This window comes from Colobus angolensis, unplaced genomic scaffold (genome assembly GCF_000951035.1).
Source record: "Colobus angolensis palliatus isolate OR3802 unplaced genomic scaffold, Cang.pa_1.0 Scaffold463, whole genome shotgun sequence".
NCBI classification, from domain to species: Eukaryota; Metazoa; Chordata; class Mammalia; order Primates; family Cercopithecidae; genus Colobus; species Colobus angolensis.
In genome coordinates, this window is record NW_012118077.1 from 629940 (window position 1) to 641501 (window position 11562).

Here is an 11562-nt window from a genome sequence, read left to right on the forward strand (position 1 = left end):
AGGGTTTCCCTGACACACTGGCTGAGGTGCCCCAGTTCCCCGAGACTGGACGGGATCACTTCCGGTGGGGAAAGTCCCACCTCTTCGGGGCGAGCCGGGTGGCGCTGGGGCCGCACCCTGCTGAGCGAGCGCGCTGGCCAGGGACGGTTTCGGGTCGGGACTCCGGCCTCGGGAACAGGCCTCTGGGAACCTGCGGCGTCAGTCCTTACTCGTCTGCGGCTCCCGCGGACCGTCCCACCCCCAAACCCGTAGAAGCGCCTCCGCCCCGCAGCCTCCGGCCGCCCGGCTCTAGGACTTGAGCCGCTCCCTGGCCGGTGCGGGACTGCGGGCTAATAATCTAGCGACCGGGAGAACGCCAAACATCACTGGACTAGAAGTTGCAGGGGTAATCAAACAGCCCAGAAAGTTTATTCTCCTTACTGGTATTCCTTCCACTTGCTATTTTGCTGAGAGATGCATGCAAACTACCCTTAGACTTCGGATGCAGTGCGTTTTACTTAGCCGTGCCTGACAAACACACACAGTACTTTTACCGTGTGGTAGACCCGCCTTGACTTTAACAGCGAATACTAAAGTCACTTAAAAAAAAAATCACAAGGCTCGAAAACAGCAGCATTAGAAGTAGACTTTATGGTACTCTGCTCAGCTATGTTCTCATTTGATTCCAACCACTACACGGCAGAAAAGGTAACCAATATTCAGGAAAGATTTGATTGGAAACGGTTTAGACCTAAAGAGTAATTTATTTTAATAGTTGATTATCTGTATGTATAACAATTTGCTTGGCTGGCTCTTACATGCTTAAGTTTTGTTTTAAAGGCCATCCTTTGTAGTCTTTGAAATTCAAAAGCAAGTAGTAACTCTGGTGTTAGATTCTAAGTTTCTATTTTTAGATAAAATTGTTACTTCCGACTATATTTCCCTTTGCTAGCTTTCTATTTGTAAACTTTGTGTCGAATCCACAGATCCCCAGGGCCAGGAGTCTAGGCTGTATTTTAGGTATGTCACTTTCTTTTCAGTTCAAGCATATACCCAGAAACCTGCGAGACTCGGTGGCCAGCCTAGCAAAAATGACTCCAAATTCCCTTACTTGCAAGCCCTAAATGGCCAAACTCTATAAAAAGAGATTTATTACTCAGCCTAAATTGTTGGACATTAGAACACAGACGAATCACAGTAGTGTGAGGTCCCACTGTCCCTCCCTGAGTATTCCCCAATGTCACTTACAGTCTTCAAAGGAGAGTTTAGTTCAATTTCTCCTTGACCTCAGGCCGGTGCTATCTCTCCAGCGAAGTTCCCAGCTCTGGCTCCAGCTGGCCTGGGCCCTGTCTCATATCAGAGGCACTGCCCTCTGCTGGAAGAGGTTTGGTCTGTGAGTTATGAGTTTCCCCACAGGTCACTGCTCGTTTCACACGTGCTGTTGCCTGATTTGGAGCTCTGCTGCTCATCTCCCTGTCTAGCTGTCTCCAGACTGTCTGGTGGGATTCACAGCTCTCCACCAGCCGTGCTTGTAACTGAGTCTGGAAATTCCTCTTCTCATCCAGCTAGTGTTGAGCAATCGTGGCAAGTCTTTGCTCTATTACTAAACTGTCAAAACAAGGAGTTCTTTTTCAGGTCATCCCACCTGTTGGCAATCCTAATATCTCTGAATGTGTTGGTCATGCTTAGGAGAGAGCTCTTTGTTTCTCCACGCAGTGAAACATACTCCTCCCCTCAGTACAGCGTCCTGTGGGGTCACTCTCGTCAACTACAGTGGACAAATATCACACTCAGTCTAAAGATCCTTCTAAACTTTCTTAGGAAGGGTATTTATTACAGCATTGATTAGGAAATCAAACAATTGGGAGAAGCTTAAATGTCCTTCAGCAGGTGATTTTTAAAAGTTTTATAGCTCTCTATATCTATTATCTATCATCTATCTACCAACCTACCTACCTGCAGGATATTATGCAGCTACTTTAAAAGAGAAAAGTAGATTTGTAAGTGCTTGTATAAAAAGATGGCCAAGGTATACTGTAGGGCTGAAAAAGCAAGATACTGAACAAATGTCTAATTGCTACTGTTTATGTAAAACTCAGGTGTGTAATAATTACATAGCCATTGAAATCTGAAACAAAGTAATTATGGGTGAGGACTATTATGAAATGGCTTTTATTTCTCCATATTATTTTAATTTATAAACAATAATCAGGGGAAAAAGGAAGTAAATATAACTTTATAATATTTTTAAAGGAGGAACAAAAGAAAGTTGTTGATCTAAAGATCCTGACTGTCTAGGGGTCAGTGGACAGGTCTGCCCAATTTCAACAAATTCCCTACCCCTGCCTGCCCTCCCCAAACATCTCTATACTTAGAAAAGTATTTTCACATACATTATCTCATTAGACTCCAGTTGTTTTCAGTGTACTCTCATTAAGCAATGAGGGTATAAAGAGCAACTAGAAGAGTGTGGCCTGGCAGTTGAGACCTAGGGCTCTGAAATGAGACAGAAGTACATTAAAATTGCAGCTCCCCCACATTCTAGCTCTGTGTCTCCAAGCAAGTGATTTCACTTGTCTGAGCCTCTAACTCCTCACCTGTAAAAAGGAGATAAGAAGTTAATGTGAAAATGTAATGAGGTATTACAGGTAAAGTGCTTAGCACAGTCTCTTGCACATTATAAAGCCTCAATAAATGCTATTTGGTTTTTATTCAAAAGATTTAATGAAGTGTTAATTTTTTAAAAATAGCAAACATGGGGGAAACAAAATTTTAAAAGCTCAAATATCTGCAAGTGACACGAAAATAATAATTCAGTTACTCTTCACAAAGGTATTTATTGTTAGAAGCTTCTTATGTTCTTTTGGAGGGAACATTATTCATATGTCAGTATATCAATCTACCTTCTATATATATTTAAAAATTACTGCATTACAAAAGTAATCACACTATACACACTATTCTGTACCTTGCTTTTTAAAATTTATTTTTTTTAAGACAGCGTCTCCCTCTGTTACCCAAGCTGGAGGACAGTAGCATGATCATAGCTCACTGCAGCTTCGACCTCCTATACTCAAGTGATCCTCCCACCTCAGCCTTCTGAGTAGCTAGGACTACAGGTGCATGCCACCACACACAGCTAATTTAATTTAATGTATTTATTTTTTCAAATAGAGATGGAGTCTTACTATGTTGCCCATGGTGGTCTCCAACTCCTGAGCTCAAGGGATCCTCCCGACTTGGCTTCCCAAAGTGCTGGGATTACAGGCATGAGCCACCATGCCTGCCCTTCTTAATTTTTATTGCATGACTGTATCATAAGTTAATTAGCCAGCTCCCCTTTGAAGGATGCTGATTGCTTCTGGGTTTTTGCACTAAACGCCTTGGACATATATCATTGTCAGTTAATGTTTAGGGTGAATTTCTAGTAATTCAATAATTGAAACAAAAGGCACTTGCACTTAAAATTCTTCTGGTAAGTATTGCCAAATTGTCCTTCAGAAAGGTCACACCAATTCACATTCCCACCAATGCAGTATGACCATATCACTTTATAACCTCACAGTAGGTATTACTAATTTTAGCATTTTATAGTGATTGTTACTTGCTTTAGGGTATTTTCAGGACTAACAAATGCAGGGAAGTGTTTTAGAAGGAATTTGGGCTTCAGAGCCAGACAGTCCTAACACTGCCCTTTTGCAAGCTACACCTCCATTCCTTCATTGGTAAAGTTGGGCATAATAGCAGTATTTAACTCGTAAAGAATAAATGAGAAATCCATTCAAAGCATTTAGCCTTCCAAATACTAATTGCTCAATAAATAGAAACTGCTCAAGTAATAATTTTCCACTCCGAAGGCTTGAATATGGGAAGAGGGGAATGGGAGGACTTCTCTAGAGATCATGCCCTTGAGATTCACAACTTTTGCTTTAATTCTGCATCAACCTCCTCTCCAAAGTATTGCTCAGGTATTATTTTAAAGAACACAACCCATTTTTACCATAGTGTGAAGAAACCACAGTGTGTGCACTATATGCAGATAATATAAGTAATAGGACCATAATCTCATTTTATGAAATTAGTTTGGCACAAGTTTAAAGTGCTGGATGTTTGCTACAGGTACCAGTTGCTTACTTATCCCTTTCTTGTTTTTAAGTTGTTACTTCCTTAAGTTGCAATCCTTGGAGCCACCAAGTGCCTGGGATATTTTACCCTAACTTTTCACTCTCCAAATGAGCCCTCTTGCCTTCTAGGTCCTAGGAAAAAGCCCATGGCTATCCATCTATTTTCTATACATGGCTATCTATTTTCCATCCAGGCTCTTCCATTCTCTTTTGCTAGAAGTTGCTCTTGAATTACCAGAAAGCTTGAGCCAGTAGTGTCCTCAATCTTTGCCTACAGAAATCTTATTTCAATGCTTTGGGGGCCCCATTGATATCAGCTAAATTGTCCTGGATTCTTTCTAGCTCCTACCCTCTAAGATTCCAATCTTCTCTTTCAAATCCTGCCTTCAGCTACTCCAATCATTAGTTAATCATTAGTTCTGTATGTCAGGCTCCCCCAGTACACAAAACCAATTTTATACCTTTATTATTATCTTTTTCTCATAAAAATAATGTTATTTGCAAAAAAAATTATAAAATAAAAGTATAATCCCACTACTTGGAGAAAATTGCTATTAACATTTTAATGTCTTTCACAGTTTTTTTTTTCTGGAGAGAGTTAAAGAACTTTTTTTTTTTTTTTTGGTAAACTAACAATGGGTTCAGATAAATTTGTGAATGGCTTCTTTCACTTACTGAAACATCATGTCTGCATAAAGCACTAAAATATACTCGTGTATCCCTCATCCCCTACATGAGTAAGCCTTTCTTCCTATAGCTTTAGCTTTCCTACAGCCTCAATGAGAATTTAATCACATTCAATTTTGCTCACCTGGAATCCTTCATCCAACCAATGAGATTTCACTAGAGGTGCTGCTGACCACAGAGGACACTACCCCAACCTGGCCAGGCAGACACTCCTACAAAGACACAAATTTCCTTTTCCATGTGTGACTGCTGACAAAGTTAGTTTCTCAGAACTGAGAGGCGTACTAAATAGGGATGTGTTTAAAATAGATCTGAATTCCTTAACGATTTTTCCCTCTCCATTTCATCCTTGATTTGAAAGATAGTAGTTGGAAAATTATTTTGTAATCTCTCAAGTGCCAAATAAATTTAAAGAATTAGTGCTAAAATAACTATACCCCTATACTCCTAATATATGTACATCAGAATCACCTGGAGGTGATGTGAAACCACAGACAGCCAGGTCTCAACCCCAGAGTTTTTTATTCAGTAGGTCTGGGTCAGGATCTATAATTTGCATATCTAAGTTCCCAGATGACACTGTTGTTGCTGGCCCAGGGACCACACTTTAAGCACCACTGTTCTAAAAAGCGGCAGGACATTATTTGGGGCTTTCTTACTTGATATTCATTAATGTATCCACTCATTCATTTATCACACATTTATTGAATTCCTACTCTGTGCCAAGCACTTTACCAGCATTTTTGAGGAATATAGACAATACAACTAACACTTACAGTATAGCGTGGCACATCCTGTGATACAGATATCGGCCAGGGTTTTATGGGAGGCTTAGGAAGGGTATCAGGGAAGATTTCCTGGAGAAGGTGATTAGGCAGTAGGCAAGGAGGCCAGAGGAATCGGTAGGGGCTAGAACCATAGGGGAAAGCCTTGAGTAATAAGCTAAGGGGTTTGACTTTTCCCCTGGAGGCTGTAGGAGGCCATGGAATGTGTTTTTACAAAGGTCTGAACTGCAATACACAAAATCAGGGGCCAGCGACATCCATGCCAGGTTCAACCATTGGCTGTGCTGCATATGTAGCCTGAGGCAAGTTACTTCTTACCTTCTCTGAGCTTCCCTTTCATCATGTGTGAAGGGAAAATATTAATAGATCTACCTTATTCGGGTGTTATGAAGATTAAGTAAGAAAAAGTGCCTAAGTATCCAGCATATGGTAAGTGTTTAACAAATGGTGATTATGATCAGGTTTAAGCCACAGAAAGAAATGACATGTAAGACGTGCTTCTCAGATTATTAAAATCCATTTGAAATTGCCAAGCTAGTCTCAATATCAAGGCCATATTTGATGTGAAGATTAAGTAAGAAAAAGTGCCTAAATACCCAGCATATGGTAGGTGTTTAACAAATGGTGATTATGATCAGGTTTAAACCATAGAAGGAAATGACATGTAAGACAGGCTTCTCAGATTATTAAAATCCATTTGAAATTGCCAAGCTTGTCTCAATATCAAGGCCATATTTGATGTGGTGGCAAGTCGGATGATTTAATCATGTAATGATAATAATTTATCTTGTCTTTTGTTTTGTTTTGTTTTGTTTTGTTTTGTTTTGTTTTGTTTTGGAGACAGTTGCTCTGTCGCCCAGGCTGGAGTGCAGTGGTGCAATCTCAGCTCACTGCAACCTCTGCCTCCTGGGTTCAAGCAATTCTCCTGCCTCAGCTTCCCCAGTAGCTGGGGCTACAGGTACACGCCAGAATCCCTGGGTAATTTTTTTGTTGTTGTTGTATTTTTTAGTAGAGATGGGGTTTCACCATATTGCCCAGACTGGCCTCCAACTCCTGTGCTCAGGCAATCTACTTGCCTCAGCCTCCCAAAGTGCTAGGTGTACAGGCATGAGCCACCACGCCCAGCATGATAATAATTTCTTGATTACAGATTATTTGCCAGGCACTGTGCAAAGTGATTTACATACATCATTTCATTTAATCCTAGCAATAACCTTGAGTTAGGTATCATTATTATTATTTCCAATTTTACAAATGAAGGAATTAAGGCTCAGAGAAGATTAGCTTCTCTGATCTAAGATTATGTACAAGACTATGTACAAGATTAGCTTGTACATAGTGGAACAGTTGGGTAGTGGTAGAGCTTGAATTCAAATCTAAGTTAGTCTGAGCCTATCTTATATTAGCCACTTTGTTCCACAGAAAGCAGTTCTGTTTCTTTGAAGGACAGGGCAGTGAATGGGCAGTGAGGCAAGGTTAAAGAATCTAGACTTTATTACCCTGTTTCTCTGCCCTTGAGTAAGACTGACTGTTCATACTGATTTCAAGTGCCCTCTGGAAACATGCCTCTATGACCGCCCAGGGGCCACTTGACCTTGGATCTGTGGCACCTGGTACTGAAGCTGAGGTGGTCATAGTTACTTTCCAAGGTGTTCTGGAACATTTACAACAAGGAGCCCCCTTCTTTTGACAGCATTAGACTCCATAAGAGGAGGCATTGGGGTAAGCCTAGTTATTTATTTATTTATTTATTTATTTATTTATTTATTTATTTTGAGACAGAGTCTCCCTCTGTCGCCCAGGCTGGAGTGCGGTAGCCAGATCTCAGCTCACTGCAAGCTCCGCCTCCTAGGTTCACGCCATTCTCCTGGCTCAGCCTCCTGAGTAGCTGGGACTACAGGCACCCGCCACCTCGCCCGGCTAGTTTTTTTGTATTTTTTGGTAGATACGGGGTTTCACCGTGTTCGCCAGGATGGTCTCGATCTCCTGACCTCGTGATCCACCCCTCTCGGCCTCCCAAAGTGCTGGGATTACAGGCTTGAGCCACCGTGCCCGGCCTAAGCCTAGTTATTTTTAATGCTGCTATTACTGCTATTGTTTATTGAGCACTTGCCATGTGTCAGAAATTCTGTAGAATACTTCAATCCTTACAGCAACCCTATAAGGCAAGCACATTATCATCATCATCTCTAGTTTAGAGATGAGGAAACTGAGGCTCACACAACTAAGTTCACACAGCCAGTAGATGGAGATTCAAGCAGAAAACTGGTTCATTCATTTTTACAAACCTTACATTTTCATTTCTTCCTTTGCCTCTGTAGCTATAACACCATCAAATACAGATTTAATCCTCCTGAATTGTTTCTGCCCACAAGTTTTAGCTACCACAAATAGTTTAAGCCCTATTTGTAATGATGTATATACAAATCGTGTTTCTCCTCAAAATTATTTCATACCATAAGAAGTCGCTCTTCCCTCCCTTTATTTACAAATTCGTTCCTCTTTAGAAATGAGCACTTATAGGCTGGGCGCGGTGGCTCAAGCCTGTAATCCCAGCACTTTGGGAGGCCGAGGCAGGTGGATCACGAGGTCAGGAGATTGAGACCATCCTGGCTAACATGGTGAAACCCCGTCTCTACTAAAAATACAAAAAACTAGCCAGGCGTGGTGGCGGGTGCCTGTAGTCCCATCTACTCAGAGGCTGAGGCGGGAGAATGGCGTGAACCCGGGAGGTGGAGTTTGCAGTGAGCCGAGATCGCGCCACTGCACTCCAGCCTGGGCGACAGAGCGAGACTCCGTCTCAAAAAAAGAAAAAAGAAAAAAGAAATGAGCACTTATAATAATTACATGAAAGGCTAAATTTTTGCTGTTTAGTGTAAACTCATAATGTGAAATTGAGAATGACTGAAAAGCATAGTTATGAAAACATCGTGGACTCCAGACTCATCCCATACGATTTCCAAGGGAAATTTATTCTAAGTGCTTTAAAACTTACAAAGAGTTAAATTCTGAACTACTTGGGCCTCTATGCACTCTTAGCAATTCCCCCAGCAGGGAACCAAAAATGAGAATAGGAAGAAATTGCCTCAACATTGAATTCTTAGACATTTAGAAGGCCTGGAGTCTGAATACTTTAAAAGGCTGTTATTTAAATGTGAGAAATGATGTGAAAAGTATAATGTAAAGATAAGATAAATATTGTTTGCTAAAATAAGTCATCTTTTTTGTCAAATCCATGGCAATTTAAAAATCCTGTTAATTCTATTTTTTTTTTTTTCTTATTTGGAGCAGGTAGCTGAATATGCAGAGTTCTGGCACTAGGTGTCAGCAAAAGATTAAATTAAAAACACCCACTTTGGGTTTTTTTTTTTTTCTTTTCGTTTCTTTTTTCTTTCTACACATATATATTTGAGACGGGGTCTCACTCTGTCACCCACGCTTTAGTGCGGTAGCATGATCATAGCTCACTGCAGCCTCGAACTCCCTGGGCTCAGGTGATCCTGCCAACTCAGCCTGTGGAGTAGCTGGGACTACAGCCATGTGCCACTATGCTCAGCTAATTTTGTGTATTTTTTTGTAGAAATGGGGTATTGCTATGTTGCCTGGGCTGGTCTCAAACTCAAGTAATTCTCCTGCCTTGGCCTCAAGCAATTGAGAATTGCCTGGCTCAAGCAATTCTCCTGCCTTGGCCTCCCAAAGTGCTGGGATGAGCTACCATGCCTGGCCTAATCTTCCATATATTTCAAACTTTATAAAAATAAAAATAAAATACATAGTCTGGATTTTAAAAAGAAGAGAAAACACACTTCCTTGTTGCCATGACAATGTCAGCATGAGAGAGGCTGGGTTGCTGCTACTCAAGTAGGCACCTTACAGAGATACTCGTGGCTCAAGGAATTCACTGTAAGGCTAAGTTTGACCTTTAGCATTGAATGGCTGGGGACTTAATTTTGTGTCAACTAGAAAGCTGGAGAATGAGAAGTTTGGAGGGTTGGATGAGGTGGTGAGGTACACTCCTGTAAACCAGATCCTGAAAGTCTAAATATTAAATTATTTTACACAGAAATGTAGTGTTCAAGCCAACCACAGTGCTTGTGCAGACAAATTCAGTGGATGCTTTTCCCACATGGACAAGATTAACAAAATTAACTTAGAGGCTAGCTTTGAGAACCCAGGCTGATCCCAAGGGTTTCTCAAACTTACTATGTTAATATTTAGCATATCATAGGGTATTTTTTTCCTTTTAATATCCAGAGCTTTCCCCCACTTCTTGTGTTTCGTGTCACAGTAAATGGTGCTACCATCCAGCAGTTGTTGAAAGTAGAACTTAGGATAGGGTATTGTGTTAGGTCATTCTTGTGTTGCTAGAAAGAAATACCTAAGGCTGGGTAATTTATAAAGAAGATGTTTAACTGGGTCAAGGTTCTGCAGGCTGTACAGGACACATGGCACGTGCATCTGCTGGCTTCTAGGGAGGCCTTGGGGAGCTTTTACTCATGGTGGAAGGTCAAGCAGGAGCAGGCAGGTGACACGGGGAAGGCAGGAGCAACAGGAAAAAGGCCAGAGGTGCCACACACTCTTACACAACCAGATCTTGCAACAACTGACTCACTATAGCAAGGACAGCACCAAGCCATGAAAGATCTGCCCCCATGATCCAATCACCTTCTACCAGGCCCCACCTCCAACACTGGGGATTACATTTCCACATGAGATTTTGTGGGGACACAGATCCAAACCATATCAAGTATCACTCTCAACTCTTCTTTTATCCTCATTTCCTATAACCAAACAATCATTAAGTCCTGCCAAGTCTACCTCCTTAGTCTTTCTTGTATCTGTCCTATCCTATGTCTGCTCTAGTGTGTAGAGGGACTGGAGAAACATTTGTATGACAACTCTTTCCTGAATGCGGTAATAGCCTCCTAAATTGTTTGTATGTCTCTGGTATTTTCTGCATACTTTTACTAGTGTTATGAAACAAGTCTGTTTGAAACAAGTCTAACTACATATTTCTGCTCATTTCAACAACTCTCTATCAGAAAAAGTCCAAGTTTATATGCGTGAAATATAAGGTCTTCTATATTCTTTTTTTGTCTTTTTTTTTTTTCTTTTTGTGGAGAACAGGGTCTCGCTATATTACCCAGGCAGGTCTCGAACTCCTGGGCTCAAGCTATCCTCTCACCTCTGCCTCCCTGAGAGCTGGGATTACAGGCGTGAGCCACTGCGCCCGGCCAGGTCTTCTATATTCTTATCCCTACCTACCTTCCAAGCACATCTCCCACCTTCACATTCTTTATGTTCTAGTACAAATAAAATCATCATGGTTTCAGTGAATTTACACGCTGTCTTATGGCTTTATATCATCCTAGAGTCCTCTTTTCCCCTTATGCCATACAATCCAACCCATCTGGAGATACTGAAGTTCTTACCTTCATAATATGTCCAAAATGTGACCATTTCTTACCACACCCACTGCTAACAATCTGGTCCAAACCACCATTTTCACTTTTCTGAATGATTATTGTATTCTTCTGATTGCTCTTGCTGTTTGTGAACTTAGCCCCTTCAATCTATTCTCAACGCAGTAGCCAAACTGATCCCGTTATAGCCACAAAATCCTACAGTAATTTCCCATCTCACTCAGAGCAAAGTCAAAGTCCTTACAATAATCTAAAAAGCCTTACATAATCTGGCTCTTCATAAATGATAGATATTTTTTACACTAGCCTTTGTACTTGCTGTGCCATCTAGAATGTTCTTCCCCCAGATTCACTATTTCCTTCCTTTCTTCAGCCGTTTTACTCAAGAGCTCCTACTTTGTATAACATTGCACCCCCACCTTATGCAATACCTTCAAGTCTTATTTATTTTTTTCTCATTGGCACTTAAACACTTTTCTAATGTACTATGTTCTTTAGGGATTTTAATATGTTTCCCCTATTACAATGTAAGCTCCACAAGGATAGGTACTTTTGTAAATATTG